Below are 18,931 nucleotides of genomic sequence, written 5' to 3'. Positions count from 1 at the left end.
TTGTCTACCACTCAATTTTTGAGGGGGGAAGGTATAGATAATTATTAACGTACAGACAAAATTAAATTGTAAAGTAGCTTCGATTGCAAAGTGAAATTAATATTTTCCTGATAACTAAGTTTATTCACGGAAACAGTTTATAGTAACAATTTGTTACAGAATATTTCTAATAATTATTTCGTGGCAAACTGCCAAATAAAGATAAAAAGGAACCCGCCTTTTATTTTCACACTAGTATTTAATTTCACACATTTCCATATTTTCTCCTTAAAACAGGAAGAAAGGGATATTCCCAAGTTCTTAAAAAAGTTTCGTGGTAGACAAATCAGTGTTAACGAACACTACACTCCAGCACCATGACCGATAATGCCAAGAAAGGGGATAATGATAAAACCAAAAATCCGCCGCCTCCGCCGCCTCCGGCCGTCCCTGGTACCTCGCAGCAGCAAGCTGACCCGCTTTCTCCTGAAAAAATCAAAGAACTCATATCGGAAGCGTTAAATGTTAAGTTAAACGAATACTCGTCACATTATAGAGATATAATAAAACAAGAATCCGAGATTATGAAGCTCGAAATAGAAACAAAATGGGCAGGGTTTAAGGACACGGAATCACATCGCAGATTATTAGCCGACACCGACATCTTAGATCTAAAACGTAGAGTATCAAAACTCCCAGCGGACGGAAATCTTGGCCCATTGTTTGCGGAAAAAACGTTAAACGAAAGTCTTAACATGACTCATTTTAACACCATAGGTGATGATTCAATTAATGCCACTTTTTATGACCGGATATCGGTTCAGCAAAAGATAAACGTGGTCGAATGGGTCGCCAAGGATAGGATGACAGCCCCAGGTTGTATGGCCTATTCAATTGTAGGCTTTATAGGTCCGGCGGATAATGACAATTGGATGAATGTAAGAGAAACTTCTCTAACGGAATATGAAAAAACCTTATTAGAAAGGATTCCCTTTATCCCTGATAGGATTAAGTCGTTAGAGCCCCTCCGTAGACCTACACGGTCTGCACCCAATGTAGCAACAAGACCCTCTACAAGAAACACGCCAAACACAGGCACATCCGCGGCGGCAACAACTAGCACCGCCGACGATGACTTTATTAAAGAATGCTTTATTAAGGGACAAAAATGGGATTCCGATTTTGCAAGGGATGCCCCTAGGTGGGACGGCAGGGCCGACTTTGATAATTTCTTTTCTAATATGTGGAGGGTTGCAAAGACATACAGAATCTGTGACCCAATCCTTTTCAAGGATATTTTATACCAGCGAATTTATGACTCTAGAGGGGAACGATTAGGAGACCTAATTACGCCTGAAAGAAATCAGGCCTTATCTGCCTTAAGTTATTACCTGATGATTAGGAGGCTGGTCACTCCTTTCTCGGATCCAGAAGTAGCCTCGCAGTACTTCTACAACCTAAAACAGGAGACTAATCAACCCCTTGACACCTATTTTGAAAACAAACTTAGGGTGTTCAAACTCATGAATCCTGGCCTCATACCTAAAAAGAAGTGGAAAGAATTCTATCTTAACGTTAGCAAAAATCTGCTGTATACCAACCTTGCCATGGACATGGCCAATTACGTTGAGAGTATGCAATTTTTGGACGATTACAACGCTTACTTAAATAAACTTATTAACCTCGGACAAAGATACGTCAATTGGGATGGGTCTGGTCATATTAGCAAGGAAAACCTTTCGGCTTGCTATTCCCAAGCCATGGAAATGTTCCTACCTAAAAATTCTGCGGAAACGAAAAAACAACCCATAATCAGCATTATCGAAGATAATATCCCCACTAACACGGCAATGTATAAGGAAAACTTAACCGAAGAACCTGACGAGGTTCCCTCTTGGGTAGATCATGAGGATGATCCTATTGCTTGGGATCAAATCGAGGGCGTTATAGGAGCCTTTAATGGGAGGAGTAAAAATATTAAATGCTGGCATTGTAATATCCCTGGCCATGTAGTGCAGAATTGCAACAAAAAGAAAGCTGGGGAGCCCCCACATCCTGAGTCCCGCTTTGGTAAAACACGGAGTAAATTCACACCTAGAAAAGCTCCAAGTAATAGTAATAAAATACCTGAGCAGTATGCGCGCAAAACTATCAACCAAATGGATCAGGAAGCCAGCGAGGAATCTGAAATAGATAAATATGTACAAGCGATTGTTAAAAATCACGTCCACTAGATGTAAAAAATAAGTGGATTTATGCGATATTAATTGTCCCTATCCCAGAAAATAAAAATTTGCTGAATGAATTTCATATTTTGATATGAAAGATAAACAAAATATCCCATGCCAAGCTAAACTTGCAAATTCCTTAATATCAAATATCCCTTGCCAAGCAATGCTTTGGCGCGAAAAAATAAAACAAATTGTTATTATTAAGTCTGACTAAGCAACACAAAATAAACTCCTCCCCCTCCTTTCCCTATCCAAATGTAGCTGATACAGGAAATTGGGGGAAATAGGGAAGTAACCTTAGGAGCATTTCACATGCACTTAATATTTCCATTTTTTAAAATCTGATAGTCTTTATCAAGAAGCTAACAAGTGAATACCTATTTTCTATTTAGTAGTATTTATTTTTAATATCGCATGATCTATCTAAAATGTAAATATCGTATATTTTGAGTGTATATATATTAGAATCTAAAACATTCTAGTTCAATTTTTAACCGCTAGGGGACCTTAAGCGAATTATCTGTATATAAACAATGATTTTTGAGTTAAATCCTCAGTATCAATTTTATCTGAGAGTTGCACACTCTTAGCCTCTGATTTTTGTAGCTGAAATATTTCAGCAATTATGTATAATAACTTATTCATATGGATAAATATTATTGCATTTTGTACAGTGACAATAATAGAACTATATTTAATTTATTATGTATCCGAAAGATGTCGCCTAGAATGCTACCGCGGTCCGTATAAGTAAATAATAAGAAAGGGGGGGGGTCTACTGGAAAATCTGTATAAATACGAGCAAATTTCCAAATCTAATTCAGTTGTCCTTCAGTTCTTTGTTGTTATCATTAACTCTCTGATTTTTTGAGCTGCAAATAAGCAGCAGTTAAAAATTAAAAAACTTTAATCACTTAAAACGTGATTAATAAAATCTTAAAACATTTTGATTAAATTATTTTCCGCTAGGATTACTAGCAGAATAAAATAAACTTAGTTCTATTAGCTTCCGCTAGGATTACCAGCGGAATAAAAGGTCTATATAAAAGTGAATGCATATTATTAATCAAGGCCAGTTACTATCAAAGCAGTTACTACAAACCACATCTTATTTTTGAAGCTGATATCCAGCATTAATTATACTTTAGTAAATATATAAACTTGTTCTACCCCATAGGTGGAAAAATTAAGTATAAATACTAACAATATCAGAATAATAAATCAGTCATCATTGACCCTCTTTATTATATTAGCCATATCTAATATTTTTTGAGCTGTAATTCAGTGCTAACTTTATATTATTTGATATTGTGAATCAAATACTAACTAGTAAAACCATATTTTGTATAAATACAGATATAAATAAAAAAATAAGTCAGTCTGTTTTTAATGTCTTGTTAGTTGCAAGCTGAACACTTATTTTTAAGCTACTTTGTAGCCTTTCAATCTTTCGAAAACTTTTTAGTTCAATTTCATTCCGATAGGTTTTTATCATATATCCAAGTATATAAATAAGGACCCGTATTAAAGTTTAGTAGTTTCTTTAGAACTATCAACATTCTCATGCTTATTAAGAAATTTCTGGAGCTGAAAAGCGCTTAATAAAAAACTTAATGAAACCCAGAAAGTTATATAAAATTATTTTAACAATTAACCATATTGTTAAAACATTTCATTATTTGAAAAAATTCGACAGACAACTATACCTGGAACACAGGAAATCTCTGTGTGAGGATTACCATCGTCTAACCGCTGAGGTGGGGATCTTGGAAAATATGCATCTTAGGCTTCGACTAAAAATATAAGTTATTTTATAATGCCTATCTGTGCAAAACTAAAAGTTCTTAATCCCGTGGGGGGGGAATTCCTGCAACACGCTTTAGTGGATACAGGAAACAACTTTAGGTCCCTTATTTCTAAAGAAATCTTAGATGATAATAAAATCACATTCACCCCTGCCAATCTTAGCGCTCTGTCTGTAGATTTAAAACCAGTAAATATCATAGGACACGTAAGTTTAAAATTCAGCTTTGATGGGTCAGATAAAATATTCGAAGAAACGTTTTACATCCCTGAAACAACGTCTAAAATTATAAATCTAGGATATGAATTTCTCAAAGTTAATCGAATTAATTTGTTATTAGATAAGTTGTCCTTTGAGCTCCCTACTGGCGAGCAAATCCCAATAGAAAATTCAACAATTAACATAGTTGAAGAAAGTAAAAACATACCCCTGATTCCTACAAATAATGTTCATACGGAACAAAACTCCCTTATCCCAGGAATAAATTGGAGTAACCAGGGGGGGACTGGGACATTAAAACAAAATAAAACATGCGTAAAATTAGCAAAGAAAACAACATTCTTGCCGGGGGGGAATACAACAGTGATAACAATACCTATCCATCAAAAAAATAGGAAGCTGTACATATCCCCAAATAATTCTAAAATGACAAGCCATAACGGCTTGATGCTTATGGAGGGTATTTATAATGTAAATGAGAAGGGAGAATGTTGGGTAAATTTTGTCAATTTAGCAGGAAAAAATATTACCTTATTGAATAACGTTAAAGTTGGATATTGCTTCGAATTCGAATCAGATTCCCCAAATTCCTGCAATAAAAGTATTAATCAAATAAATGAATTGTCGGGAACTACACTTCTTAAAAGAATTAAATTCATTAAAGAAAAATTAGACTTAGAAAATAGTGATCTTATCAAAAATAACCCAGGGATGAAGGAAAAGGTAGTAAAATTATGCCTTGATCATTTCGATATATTTTCGGTTGATGATGCCGATATCGGTAACTGCGATCTCTTACAGTATAAAATAGACTTGATCCCCGGGGCTAAACCTATTAAGGCTAGAAACATTCAATTAAACCCATTATACGAAGCCAAATTAAAAGAACAAATTGAAAATTGGCTAAGGGGGGGCGTCATTGAGGAGGGCTACAGCGAGTGGTCCTCCCCAATCTTTGCGGTAAAGAAAAAACCAACGGCTGGGGGGGAAGGCAAGCTTAGGTTCGTTATCGATTTTTGTGCGCTTAATAGTGTAACACGAAAAATTAATTGGCCATTTGATGGACAGAGTCCTAACCCTTATCCCTGGCTTATACGAATTTATAATTTCTTACCTTGATGATCTTATTATATTCTCAAAGAATGTTGAGGAACATCTGAAGCATCTCAGAAAACTCTTCGGAGTCCTACAAATAGCAAAACTTAAGTTAAATCTAGCCAAATGTAAATTTTTCACATCCGAATGTACATATTTAGGTCATATAGTCAGTTCCCAAGGACTTAAAATGAACCCCGCATATTTAGAACAAATTAAAAATTGGAGCAGGCCCAGGACAGGCAAGGAACTCCAGCGTTTCCTGGGCTTCTCCAATTATTATAGGGCCTATTTCCCATCCTATGCGAAAAATTCTTGTACCCTAGACGAACACAGAAACGATAAAGTTATCGAATGGACCAATTCCCTATCAAAAGATTGGGAAAATTTCATAAATATGTTCTCAAATTCTATAAGTAAAGGCTATCCCCAGTGGGATAATCCTAACCCCTTTATAGTAGACGTAGATTTTTCTACAAGTTATTTCGCTGGAATTCTCAGCCAAAACCAGGGGGGGGAAGAAAGAATTATTGGAATATGTTCCAAAAAATGTAACGGGGCAGAGAAAAATTATCCAAGTTATAAAGGCGAATTAGCATGTCTAGTATTTGTTCTTAAAACCTTTCTTCATTACTTAAGATTTAGAAACTTTATTGTGCGTACAGATTCGATTTCCTTAGTTCATTACAAAAAATGGCAAAAAGGAACAATAAATGGTGTAACTCTGAGATGGATTTTCTTTATCCAAAGTTTTGACTTTACAGTAATTCATAGGAAGGGTAGGGACCATTGCAATGCCGACAATCTATCTAGAGGGCAATTTTTATGCAAAGAACATAAGGAAACCGATTGTGAAAAATGTACTAGCTCATTTACCTTGGATCCTTATGAACAGGATTGCCCATACCAAGACCAGATTTTTGAGTTACATGCGGCTTCGGAAGTCGGTGTGCACAATGTTTGGCAATCTGAAACACAAAAAGATCAAGTATTATCTGAAATTCGTAGGTGGATATTCGAAAAAAAGAAGTTGTCGAGTTTTGAAAAAGCTGAACTAACCGGCCGGAAAGAGGTCCTTTTTAAATTAATAGAACATTTATACGTTATGGAAGGACTTCTAATATTTAGACAACCTCTTAGCAATGGAACATTCATTGAAAGACCCGTCGTACCCATTGGATTATATAATAAAGTTTTTGAATTAGCACATAATAATACTATAGGTCACAAGGGGGTTAACGAAACAATACGCAAGATAAATGAAAGATTCTTCCTTATAGGAATTAATAAGTTTGTCGAATCACGCATCAAAAATTGTATTACCTGCCTAAGAAAAATAGGGCAGGTACCTAAACATAAACAACCTATCACCCATTCAGCCATTAGTCACGAGATTTTTGGCCAGGTATCAGTAGACCTTATCGGTCCTTTAACCCCTAACTATTTCCAAGGACAACATGTCCGTTACATATTTATCCTAGTTGACCTATTCTCTAGGTACATAATCGCCCACCCCATCAAGGACGCCACCGTGGAAAGCACGGTGAAGGTCATCCTTGAACAGGTGGTACCCACCTACGGCTTATTTCGGTCATTGAGGAGTGACAGGGGAACAAATTTTACTGGGGAGGTTTTCAAAAAAGTTATGGATGAACTAGGTATCGAAACTAAACTTATTCCCCCAAGAAACCCTAATAGTAACCCATGTGAAAGGCATAATCAAAGCATTTATGCAGGTCTAAGATCCGATGACCGATTCGAAAGTAAAGACTGGGCAAGAAAATTAGCTTTGACCACTTTTGTAATTAACTCTAGTACGTCTAGAAGAACGGGGTATACGCCATATTACCTTATGTTCGGCAGACAACCAACTCTCAATCTCGATTTCTTTTCTCCAATCCTGCAGAAAAGGCAGGACATTGACTGCAGGTCTTACTTAAACTACCTAAAAAATTTGGAAGAAATTATTGCACAGGTTTCCAAAAAATCTAAAATCTATTTAGAGTTTCAAAATAAATCTAGGAAGGCTTCATCTCCCCTTTTCGTTAACGACGTATGCTTTGCATTTTTTAACCTAGTCAAGATAGGGGTCAGTAAAAAATTGCAATCTTTCTATGGGGGTCCTTTTATTGTAACAAAAAAATTCTCAGAGGCCCTTTTTGAACTCAGTCCCTTTGGATCAAATCCAATAAAAACTAACCAAGTTGTTAGTAGAGATAAAATACGAAAAATAGATTCTAAAGTAGAATTATTGGGGGAAACACTTTCCTTTAACGTCTTTCCAATTGAGGAAATTGTCCCGTCTGAGGAAATAACCTTGACCATAGATAATACCGAACAAACCGAAATAAACGATAATAAAGGTATGGAAAATGACGATTTTACCTACCTAGATAACGATGGTGACGATTTTATAGAAGAAAACCCTGAAACTAGTCAGGACTTACCCCAGGGGGAGGTGGATTGTGATGGGGGAGGGGATATAATGGAAAAAAACTCACCATTTGAGCCACAGCCCAAAGACCAAGAACCCCCTGGCGCAGATCGGTCAGCCGGTCCTAACATCCACGTCGAAAATAGTTTCTTGGAAGAAACCGTCCCGTCCGAGGCTTCTTTCTTCGCACAAAGACCCAAACAATCCAGCCCTGAAAAGGTTATTAATGTTAACAAACAAAGCATAGTACCCAAGTATATATTAGAAGAAGAAAGAAAAACTAGGTCACAAGGGGGGGATAACCGCATACATGTCCAAATCGGACTGCATAATCCAATTAAAAGGAAGAAATAAAATGTATATAAAATGTATAATTATATAAAACCAAGGTGGCAAATGTATATAGCTTAATCTACGTATGTATAATAACGAAAATAAACAAAAAAAATATATGTTAAAACTAACTAATTAACATATTTCAGAGAAAAACAAGAAGCATAAAAATAAAATGCAGCATCATTTGGCAAAGGCACCAGGAGCTCGAGGTAAATTTATTTTGGGATTCTTGGGGCTTTTTATTATTTTGGCAAAATCAAATGCGTCCAAAATAATACAAATAGATGCGACTCAATGTGTAGCAAACGAAAATCCGCGTTTGAAAATCTCTGAATGCGCTGCGTTTCTTAATATTACCAATATTGAACAAAAACAATTTCACCTGCTTCAAAAGGTTGAAAGAAAAATTATACCTGGAATTCGTTGCCACCTCCGAACCAGTACTCATTACTGGTATTGTGGCAGATATAGCCACATCCACCTTGCTGCTCCAGCACTCGTGGAGATACCGAGCCTCGTAACTTATGAAGACTGTTACACCATGTCCAAAACTAAAATATTTAACTTTGAAGGAAAATCAGTCTCAGTGTATGAACACCAGATGTCATATACGCGTTTCCTGGTAAACGGGACGCTTACTTACCCCAACAACCTCCTTAACGGCATAGACCCCGCCTGCGAAGGAAACGGCGTAACCATTAACGGCATTTTTATCCCTGGGACATTTGAGGAAAAACAAATAGGGGTCCAGGCTGAGCCTGTTGAATTATTACAAACAAAAGCGGGCTGTTACCTGGGCAGTCACTGGGTGGGAAACAATTGTTTAGATCACAATCTTAGAATAGGCTACGATAGAATTATCTCAGATGATAAATCTGATAGCGCACAAAAATTCACTTCTCCTTGGCGAACGGTAGACATCTTTAATATTTCATTGTTTACATTTGAAGGAGAACAGGGTGCCCAAAAATATCTAGTGATCGATCCCCAAATTACGCTAGCGCTAGAACTTAAAGATAAAAAACATTTTGAAAATCTAATTCCCGAATTATTTTATTACAAAACTAATATTGATAACTTAATGGTATGGTTCACAAATTCTATAAAACCATATTTCCCACTTTTAAACGCTAAAGAAAAGGATGACATGTTACCACTAGAGATTTTCTATTCCTACCAACAATATAATAAATTAATTGTCCCCGAAACTCGCTGTTTACAGAACCATTTTCTGTCTAAAAGTAGTATTCAGACTCATCGTAAAAAACTAGTTAGGGCGCTCGGTGAGCTGGATTTAGTAATACAGTGCGATAGTCTTAAAATCAATGTTTCTTTGGGAGAAAACTTACCCTGTTTTGTGGATCATTTCTCGGTTTCAATCAATAATAAGACTATGGGAATATCACCATTTTCACGCCGATTGGTTAACACCACCCATTTAACTCCGACTAAATGTTCCGAAAATCCAATTTTCTTACATTTGTACCAAGGAAAATTCCTTGGGAATCAAGGGCAGGGTATGCAAATACTAAATGTAAACCAATATCTTATGGATAAACCGATTAGCCTATTTCTTTATCATTCTTGGCAAAGCCTAGAAAAAACTAATTTCTCAGAAAGTGCCGAGGAATTATACCTCAGCCAACTTGCCGCAGACTCCAATAATTTTGAAGTAAAAATAACTGACTCCTGGTTTATTCAAACGTATCATAAGGTGGTTGATTTTCTATCTAGTACTTGGTATCATATAGTGCTTGTAGTAGCAGCCATCCTTACAGGAATAGGGTCGTTATTATGCGTCGCTTTTATCATTTACATATTAGCCTGCACCAAAATTCACGCGTACAAAGAAGGAGGTACGAGTGAAACACACGAATTGCGGGATTTTACAAATAATGGGGAAAACTAATCCCCAAAAACGGACGACCTGTATCAGACATATATACCTATAAGATTGTCGTCCCTAAAGGTCGTCTTTGTAAAAATATTTCCTTATTCGATATAAGGAATTAATGACCCTTAATTTTAAGTTTATTATTTTTATTTTAGGATATCCCAGGCGGAATTTTTCAAGGGGTTTTCACCACTCCCATGGGGCCGGTCACTCTTCATACCGTCGAGAATATGAAGAGGCACCCTTCTACAATGAAGAGGACTATTATTACGACAGCAATCATGGCTATCCCCAGGGCGGCCCTGAGGAAGCCTACTATGAACCTGACGAAAACAGGTATCAGCCACGAGTAAAACCGCCACGCAACCCTGAAAACCTCAGTGAACTTCAATGCGTCTCAAGATCGATCCACGTTTACCGCACCGCGAGAAAAGATGTTCCAAAGGAACTCCTTGAATTGCAAGAAAAATTGCGGCAGGCTAAAAATTTAGAGGCCAACGAATATCCCGATAGAGCCAGGCCTAGGGCCAGGCCTCTAATGGAACAAAATAGGGGAGGGGAACCGCAAAAAAATCGGGTGGAATCGCCACTAAAACGTAGTGCCTCACCTGAATTGGAGGTAGTCGCCGTAAAATCAGCCCCAAAAGCGGTAGAAAAACGTCCGCCAACACCAACAGGCAGCGGCGGCCCAGCAGCCAAGAAGGCTAAGGTGGAAACTCAACCGCCTCCATTACCCCCTAAAAAGAAAGAGACATTAGCAGAAAGCAAAATTGAGCCTAAGGCTTTTTGGGTGACTGCTGAGGAATGGAAAAAAGTCCTATCCTCCACTGTAAAAGAAGCAATGGAGGAAGCTCTTCTCCCCTTCCAGAGAAGCCTGGAATCTAAAATTGCAAGCAATGCTTCATTTGTTGAGAAAGCATATATACAACATGGCAAGCGCCTTATTGAAATTTCCGCAGAATTACTGCGGAACCGCAAAACTTTGCGCGAAAAAATTCGCACTGTCTCTGAGGACTCGACCGTCGAGTTAAAATCACGAATGACCACGGTCATTGAGGCCACTAGTCGACTGTTGGACCAAAACTCTGACAGGGTAATTAAATATATTAATACTCGTTGTAATATTATGAATGTACCTGGGCAGAATGTGGCAACCATAGAGGCATCCCTTCCCGCTGGGGACGTATCCCGGCCAGATGATGATGGAGTTGAGCTGATTTCTCACTATGGCGGTTCTGAGTGCTCTGATGAGTACAGGCCAACCGATAGAGAAGGCAATCCAGAGGTCCTGGATCCTGCAGAGGAAAACAGTGACACAGAGCTCGATGCTCAAATCAGTGAGCTCTTTCCATCTGGAATTGATCTACCTGTTAATCCGCAGGCTGGCGCTGCCCCTGAAGATCCAGTAGCCACGGCTCCCTGTGAGGGCGTGTTGGCCCTCCAAAATGCTGTTGCTCCAGAACCTCCAGCAGCTCCAGAAGATCCTACTTCCTCAGAACCCAATCCTGTTGATATCGTAGAGAGGGCTATGGCCGCAATCGAAGAACCTGCGAGTACCACAGCAACCCGCAGAAGCAGGCGTGCAGGTCAACTGTGAGGGAATATTTCATATTCCCTCAGAAGGGGGCGAGTGTGGTAATCACCATCCAAGTTTATGTATCCCCATCCCTGTCCACATTCCTATACTTCTCTGGCTGAGTCAGACCTCCACTTGTAACCGCCACTATACTCCATCCTGCTGTGTTGAGAGCTAGTTGATTGTTGCAGGCCAAAGAGTGAATACTTCTCTCCCGTCTGCATTCGGTTAGATACAAGCCTATAAGTCTAGGCTGGCGGTATCTATATTTCCCACGTGTTCAAGTACGTCGTTTCTTACCTAACTAAGAAACAGGACGTCCAAGCCTTTAATTGATATCATATTTAATATATCCTATAATAATAATCCCATTAATCTGCCTATTCTAACCAGTTTTAATTGCTTAATAAATGTTGTATTTTTTAGAAATACCTTGTTATATTATTGATATTTAATTGTATCGAAGCTACTCTATACTCGTATTCCGGTCTGTCTGTACATCCCCTCATACGTCAATATGTTCATTAAAACATAATAGGCAACATCCTAAAAAAAGGCAATCCTAGAAGTTATTTTTTTAAAACCTACATATTCCTTAAACCTAACTACGGGAACCTTAACTCCTAGGTTGTCTTATCCATATACTAAAGTAACCGGATGTCTGTCTGTTTGTCTGTGTGTTTGTACTGAAGGAACTCGCTAACCGCTGAACTGATCGGGTTCTCCTTAACAGGGTACCTTCTCATAGTTCCCGGGAAGGTTTATAACTATTTTGGGAGAGGGTACCACCACCCTCCCAAGAGAAATCACAATAAATCGAAATTTTTTTCTATCGAATAGAGACTCCTACGTAACATTGCAAAGTATCGATAGAGACTCCTTCAAAACATTGCAAGGTATCGTATTTTTTTAAAACCAAACTTTTAAAGTGCCTCTAGAGGCCTCTAGGGGCGTATCCGCTAGTGAAATTATATAGTAATTGGCCTAATATCATAATTTCAACATTTTATATATTCTATATATTCAAATTTTTTTTGGGGTTGTTGAATCCTTGAACGATTAGAAATAATTGTATAGGTGTAAAATTTTTTTTGATATTTCTTATTAACATGCAATTTTGTTTAAACATAATATTTTTGTTTTAAAATACAAAAAGCGATGTCCCCCGATTTAAATTATTTATATATGTAAACACAAGTTATTTTTTTAGCATTTTATCAACGGAAGACAATTGTTTCACTTCTAAATAGATCATCAGTACCAATCAAGACGAGTTAAAAAAATATGTCTTGGCATTTTGAATCCTTTAGAGAGACTAAATAATAAGTAAGAAGTAAAAGTTGTAAAAAAATTGTACCCTTTGAAGGGGTTTTTACAACTCATGTCCTTAACTATTTATGTTTATTTAACTTACCTCACCGTTTGTAAAGTTTAGATTTTATGGATGTTGTCATCTTTGTTATTAGATCATTTGTAAAATTTACTAATATGTTTACAAATACAAGAACATTCTGTTCAAAAAAAAGTTGTTTAAAATCGATTCTTGTCAAGATTGTCTTACAATTCTAATCAAGTATTAATGGATTTATTATTACATGGATCTTAAACCAGATTATCATGTACTCTAATAAAGTGAAACTTGTAGCTGGCTAAAATTACTAACCTCCCCCCCCCCCCCCCTACAAATGCTCAAAAACTTCCTCTCACATTTCAATTTATTTCAGAATTGACAGGGAGGGGGGGGGATCAGGGCTCACTATTTAGAATACAAGGAATAAGACAATGGATGATCAATTGATGTTTAATTTACAACCCCAATAATGATTAACTAAATTGCCTTTTCTTTGAATTGTTGGCAGAAAAGTTGAAACAACACTAGCTGAGAAATAACTAAATTCAAAGGTTACCCAAAATTTTCAAGCCGACCATTAAAAAATTTACTGTCCAATGTCTGCTCCCTCCCAGCAAAATACACAATTAATTCACTTTAATATATCTTGATGTGTCGCAATATAAGATTAAACTGGCCAAATAAATTCAGAATTGTGCTTAAACAAGGATGACAACATCCATAAAAGTGAAGCTCTGAAACGGTAGGACAAACTCTTGTAGAGTGTCAGAACTGAATATACAAAATATAAATATAAATAAAAGTTTAACAAAAATATACGTAAATTTGTTTGAAAACTTCTTAAATACAGAATACTGTTACGGACATACTGACAACTTTAGGATTTGATTATAGAGATGCTTCGCTTATAACATTGTCTTTGTTGTCCTAGGAATCTGTATTCTAAAAATCAGATCAATCGGATTATAATATCACATAAACATTTGTTGTTTAAAAAGTTGAAAAATCATTATGTTTAAAATGTACGTACGGACATTCTGGCAATGATTATTGAATTGCTATGCTTTCTAAATCGTACCTAACTACTACAGGAATCACCATGCAAAGTTTGAAATCGATAGGACAATTATAACCGACCCTAATTATAGAAACGTTTCGCTTTTAAAAATACACGTAAACATGTACATCAACATAAAAGATTTATTTAGATAAACAAGGATGACAATATCTATAAAAGCGAAGAACAAAAAATAATTGTTGTAAAAACAAAAAAAATCATTGGTCTATTTTAAATAGCGGCTGAGAAAATCGCATTTTCCACATTGTTTTACGAACAGACTGACTGACAGTCAGACAAAGTGGATTATAGAGTAGCTTTGCTACTACAAAGTATACGTATAGAGTTACTTTACTATATGGAATAAGATTGTAAGACTTATAACGACCAGAAATTTATTTCAGACATAAAAATAAAAAATGCCCTTACTATTATTAGTATATCTACTTAATTTTGAATAAATAGAATGACATAAACAAAATATCTTAATCAAAACGTTTGAATAGAAGAATCTGAGAATGATTTACTGGTTGCAAAAATATGCACAGAAAATCGTCCAAAAACTTTGCAAAAAATGTGGCAAAGATGTGCAAAACTACTAAATCACATTCTCAACATCATCTCTCTTTCATACCCACTCTAACTCACACACACACACACACACACTCACAAATTTAAGATACACAGTAAAATTGAAATGGAGCTATTGAAAATATCATTTAATTCCTTAAGCTTCTTCTTAATGAATGCTGCCGTTCTTGTTGTGTAAATATTTGGTATTGGCAGACACCAGGGAGGGAGGGGAAATTGGCCTGTTTATAACACTGGCCCCGAAAGTCTTATAATAACTTTTTCTTATTCGTTTGCTTAATAACCTTGAACTTTGATTGGTTGGTTTTAGTTGAGTGTCCAAAAGTTTCAACCGCTAATTGTCATCTACAGAAGGGGTAATTTTGTGTATCATCATTTGGGATGTACATCAATATTATCGGCAATTGTCTTATCCTTTTAGTTCTCTGGGCAGTAACGCTATCTGTAGGGGCCCTCGATTAAAGATTGGGGCGGAAACTTGAAAGTCAACCCTCAAGTTCAAATTTTAGTTTTGCAAAAAAAATGTGAAAAAAAATTTAGGGGGAAGAAGTTATTTCTAGAGGCGATTTATCTTGGTAGGGTGGTAGTACCCTTCTACAAAATAATTATATTTATAACCCTTCCTTGGATGAACCTAAGAGAAGATTTACTGTTAAGGAGACCATTTCGGTTCTTCAGTTACCGAGATCCTTCGCTACACACACACATACACAGAGGCAGACATCCTGTTACTTTTTACAAGCTGAAGATATTATTTGCACCGTGTCAGAGAGTAACTGAAGAATTCTCTCTCTCTCTCTTGCTCCGAGAATATCTCCACACAGAGAAAACCAACACTTTACAATCTCAATGACGACGGGTTCTAGTCCAGTTAAATTATACGGAATCACAACAAAATTGTGACGAGAAATGTTCTCCTCTAATATTGTGATTGTAATATAAAATTATCTTAGGAACTGAATCATTTCCTACGCTATATGTATTGTAGATTTTACTATAGAAGTCAAGTCTAACAATCACCCAGAGAGTTCGCTTACGAAATACATAATAAGAGAAATCTTGATAACAAGGATGGCAATATTCATAAAAGCAAAGCTCAATTAATCAATCAGCCGAACAGATATATAAAAATTTACAATTGTAGTGTAACAACGCATTTAATATTAAATGTTATTTAGAAATTTCGTATTATGAAAAAGCGCTGGGATTATTAAGTCTTCCCAAAAACTTTCAGATTGATAGACAAACGGACATTTTTAATAACAGAGTAGGTTCTTTACCAACAAGGATGACAACATCCATAAAAGCGAAGCACTGAAACGGTATGACAAACGGACATTAACACTTATATGGTGTCACAACTGAATAATCAGAATATAAATGTATAAGAGTCGAAGCAAAATTGTAAGTAAATTTGTTGAAAAACTGCTTAATACAGGATAATGTTTATGTTGTCCAAGGAATCAACATACCAAAAATCATATCAATCGGATGATTAGATCACATAGAAATTTGTTGTTAAAAAGTAAAATTATTAACATGTTTAAAATGGACTTACGGATATTCTTGTAATGATTATAGAGTTGCTACGCTTTCTAAATCGTGTCTAACTACTAAAGGAATCAGCATGCAAAGTTTGAAATCGATAAGACAATTCTAACATGCCTAAATTAACGAAAAAAACTATCCTTCTGTGACGGACGTACGGACCGACACTAATTATAGAAAAGCTTCGCCTTTAAAATGGGATAAATCCTGAGCAAAAGTCCTGAGCAGGGACAGTTTTTAATATGCAATTTCCCCTCTCCCCCCCCATTTTTTGGCTTCGAGAACAACAAAAAACTTTCTTTTAAACTGTACAGTTACTTCGCCTCTAGCCTCTAGAGGAAGTTTTAAAAATAGCTTAAACCGCACCAGGACACTTAATTAATGTTCCTGAAAAAAAACAACCAATTCGGATCAGCATTTTCTTACTTTTTTTAACAACAAACTTTTATGTGAATAATTATCCGATTGGTCTGATTTTTGGTATATTGATTCCTGGGACAACAAAGTACAATATAATAAGCAAAGCAACTCTGTAATCAAGTCCTAAAAATGAAAGAACGTCCATAAACATTATCCTGTATCAAGCAGTTTTTCAACAAATTTACTTACAATTTTGCTTCGACTCTTAACATTTATATTCTGATTATTTATTTCTGACGCTATACAAGTGTTAATGTCTGTTTGTCATACCGTTCCAGTGCTTCGCTTTCATGGACATTGTTCAATAAGAAACCTAAAGCTTCTTACAAATATTTTCTAAGTAGTTTCAAAACCAAATATGAATTAAATGCTCGAAAAAATGTTTATTTAAAGACTGTACCTGCTAAATTACTCTAACCACATCAATTTGACACATCCAGTAAAAAGGGAATGATATTCTGACAAACAATTCTAATGAAAATTTCCCCTTCTTACCCACCCTTCTTCAGTTAAATGAAAAAATTTAAAAGGTTTTGTGATTTCTTGTAGAAAACTCATATAGGTTTCGTGATTTTTTTTTTGTAGAATGTATTGTTAGAAAAGCTACCCTTGGACACATCCAGTGAAGCCTTTCGGTGCTTTCCCCTAAAGTTCCTGTCGAACAATGACCCCTCTCCCCCCGTATAAAAAAATCCAATATAGGTGAGGGGGGCGGGGTTACTTTTCCCCTATGCATAAACACTACAGTGGTAATAACCCTGCGGCTGCGAGGCTACCCAGTACCCAATCTAACCTAACCTGGAAAATACTACAATTCGAAATAGTGTAAGGAGAGCGCGGGTGGGGGTATGTGCTTTAGTAAGCTCTTTAATGGAAACCGGTAGTCTTTCTAACATTATGTTAAGCAAATTCGCAAAACTATGCTATATAGCAGCTAGGCCTCGCAAAAAAATTGTAGTATTAAATAAAATACATCCATCGTTCTATCGTTCAGACAGCCCAGCAAATGATATAAATAATTCTCTTTTATATGAGAATAGTAATACACAGTACAAAAATCAATTTATTAAAAAAGATCCAAAATGGCATTAAATCAAGTTTTGAGTTTGACCGGAAGTTCTTTATAGTGCCTATAAAAAAGGGGATAAATTTAAAAACTTTTGGCTGAAGTAACCTGAATGACGTCATATTAGAGAAATGGATTATTCTAGTATGACGTCATAAAAATACTTCGACTAAAAGTTTTTAAATTTATCTCTTTTTTTATAGGCACTTGAAAAAGAGCTTTAAAAAAGGAAAGTAAAATAAATAAATAAATAGGAAAACTATTTTTTTTATGAACAAGTTTAAATTTAAGAGTTGCTCTGCTACTGATAAAAACTACTTTCATTTTGTATGTTTCTAAAGAATATTGAAGAAATAAAGTTTATGGTTTCTCAATTCCAGGTCAGCTGAATTTGAGTTTCCGATTGTATACATAGTTTCCTCATCATATCTTAATATTTATTACTAGCTAAAAAAGCTTCAAACTTCCAAAAAAAAATCTAAATTTGAAAAATTAAAATTTTGCATGTATAATGTATAAATCGCTTATATATTATATCGCCTTTCCCTTTGACCGGAGTAGCTGAAAATAGGTTTTGTAATATTTGGGTTATCTGCTGTACAACTTCGGAAATTAGGGAATTAATAGGCAATCAATTTTCAACTGATATAATTCCATTTTCTCATTTCACAGATACAGGGATTTGGTAATGGAAGACATTCATTTTCACCTTATATAAATGGATATACATAGATTACGTGGATAAATTGACAGGGGAAAATTTGCTGACAATTCGGTTGCCAATATGAACCTCATTTATTGGTCAGTTCGTTCATCCAGTAGAAGAGTAGGGGATGGGTGGGTTAAAAGAGTAAAAGGAGGATATCGTTATTTTGGCCAGCTGGGAGTATCACTTTATTAGAGTACACTAGCGGCTTCCCCCCTAGGTTATCAAATTCGTAAAAGGACCAAGAAAAACTTCAGCAAAAAAAAGGACCAAGGAAATCTTCAGCAAAAAAAAGGACCAAGGAAATCTTCAACCAAAAAAAAAATAGAAAAAAAAGAAAAAAATGGGTTTTTTTTGTTTTTGTTTTTGGGGGTGTCCACCCCCCAAGAAAATAGCCTAAAACCACCACAGGACAAGTAGGTATATTCCCTGAAGAGTAGGATCCGATCGGTTTAGTGGTTACCGAGATCTTAAGGGATGGACGGACGGACAGACGGACAGACAGACAGACGGACATCATTCTACTTTATTATAGTACATAACAACATCCAAGTAATAACATTATAATCTAATATACTTCTACTAGCAGCTAAACCACTAGCATCTAGGGACTCAGTTTGTAGA

This window comes from Acartia tonsa, chromosome 11, assembly GCF_053477335.1.
Source record: "Acartia tonsa isolate MP-2025a chromosome 11, ASM5347733v1, whole genome shotgun sequence".
Lineage (NCBI taxonomy): Eukaryota > Metazoa > Arthropoda > Copepoda > Calanoida > Acartiidae > Acartia > Acartia tonsa.
Note: the sequence above shows the minus strand (reverse complement) of the source record.